We start from the raw sequence: 2,500 nt of genomic DNA, 5'->3' as shown, positions 1-2,500 counted from the left end.
TAATGAACAAGATGTACTTTTATTTATTGACAATATCTTCCGTTTTGTCCAAGCAGGATCTGAAGTATCCGCCTTGTTGGGTAGAATGCCTTCCGCTGTGGGTTATCAACCTACCCTTAGTACCGAAATGGGTTCTTTACAAGAAAGAATTACTTCTACCAAAGAAGGGTCCATAACTTCTATTCAAGCTGTTTATGTACCTGCAGATGATTTGACCGACCCTGCTCCTGCTACGACATTTGCATATTTAGATGCTACTACCATACTATCAAGGGGATTAGCCGCCAAAGGTATCTATCCAGCAGTAGATCCTTTAGATTCAACGTCAACTATGCTACAACCCCGGATCGTTGGTGAAGAACATTATGACACTGCACAAGAGGTTAAGCAAACTTTACAACGTTACAAAGAACTTCAAGATATTATAGCTATTCTTGGATTGGACGAATTATCCGAAGAGGATCGTTTAACCGTAGCAAGAGCGCGAAAAATTGAGCGTTTCTTATCACAACTTTTTTTTGTAGCAGAAGTATTTACGGGTTCTCCGGGAAAATATGTTGGTTTAGCAGAAACAATTAGAGGCTTTCAATTAATCCTTTCCGGAGAATTAGATGGTCTTCCTGAACAGGCTTTTTATTTGGTAGGTAACATCGATGAAGCTACGGCGAAGGCTATGAACTTAGAAATGGAGAGCAATTTGAAGAAATGACCTTAAATCTTTGTGTACTGACCCCTAATCGAATAGTTTGGGATTCAGAAGTGAAAGAAATCATTTTATCTACTAATAGTGGACAAATTGGCGTATTACCAAATCACGCTCCTATTGCCACATCAGTAGATATAGGTATTTTGAGAATACGCCTTAACGACCAATGGCTAACGATGGCTCTGATGAGCGGTTTTGCTAGAATAGGTAATAATGAGATCACTGTTTTAGTAAATGATGCAGAGAAAAGTGGTGACATTGATCCACAAGAAGCTCAACAAACTCTTGAAATAGCGGAAGTTGCTTTGAGAAAAGCTGAAGGAAAGAGACAAACAATTGAGGCAAATCTAGCTCTCTGACGGGCTAGGACACGGGTAGAGGCTATCAATGCGATTTCATAACCAGTAGGTGCGTCCGAATAATCATCGATTTATACACTTATACACCCTTTGGGTGTTTTGTTTGACTTGATTCTGTCGAGTAAATACAATCAAGCAAAATCAGATTTTGATGCAACGAAAAAGAAATAGAAAAGATAAAAAATCAATATCACTAAAAGAAAATGGGTATAAAAACTTATTAGATACCATGGACCGCGGTATCTAATAAGTTCTACCTACTATTGGATTTGAACCAATGACTCCCGCCGTATGAAAGCAATACTCTAACCGCTGAGTTAAGTAGGTCATTTATCTTCACAAAGAAAACCAAAAGGGATTCATCCCATCGATGGATTATAAATATCATATTACTTAGAAGCAATACCGATCAATATGATCTTGGATCATGGAATAGTCATCTTGAGAATATTCATCTTGACAAAAAATTATCGACATAATAAAATATATATTACAAGCACTAAGGGCTATAGCTCAGTTGGTAGAGCACCTCGTTTACACGCGCGCCGATGTTTTTCAGGGGAGTCCATCATGGAATCAAAAAAATTGATCTTATTGACAAATCGATGTCTTACTCCATTCCATAACTTTGAGGGAAGAAGAGAACAATAGCCTGACAAGGGTTCGGTCCGTTTAGGTGCCCAGTTAGGTGCCAAACAGACCCCATCATTGATTTGATATATTGATAAGGTGAATACCCAGTCTATTCAATGCTAGGCTGAGCATAAGGGCCTCAAAAAAATCTCTTTCCGTCCTATGAACTTTAAGGTGTACGAAGTTTCATATTTGATTTTTAAATAGAGCGATAGAGACTTCATTTCACTTAGGTTAATCTAGGCCAGAGGCAGACCTACGTCAAGATAACCCCCCTTGAAAAACTTTGGTAGTGTTCCTGAATCTGAATCCACATAATGACTCAGAGCACATGGAGCCATCTCCTTATTTTTCGGTAAAAAATAAAAATGGCGGACTAGCTGATATTTATATCAGTTAATGAAAGAGCCCAATGCACAAAAAATGCATGTTGGGTCTTTGAAACAGTTCAGATCATTTTGATAATAATAAGTTTGATCTGTTTTACCGAGAAAGTCTACGGTTCGAGTCCGTATAGCCCTAGAGCCCTATAAAATAAAAATGAATATTAAAAAAAAATTGTATCATTTTTCATTTGAATTTCCTCGTTATTGTTTTAACTGACTGATTGCTTTATCAAAAGACAATCATTACTATAAGCCCATTCAAGGGGATCGTTTAAAGTAGAATATCAAACTAAAAGCAAAAACACATTTCATTTCAATGGACCCAATCGATCTTTTTCTAGTTGTGGATAAACAAACCAACTTTTGTTCAGTACTCTTCGTAGGAAAATTCATCTGCAATTTTCATCTTTTCCTGT

The sequence above is a fragment of the Lactuca serriola genome, chromosome 1 (genome assembly GCF_051521515.1).
Source record: "Lactuca serriola cultivar US96UC23 chromosome 1, Lser_US96UC23_V15, whole genome shotgun sequence".
NCBI lineage: Eukaryota > Viridiplantae > Streptophyta > Magnoliopsida > Asterales > Asteraceae > Lactuca > Lactuca serriola.
Note: the sequence above shows the minus strand (reverse complement) of the source record.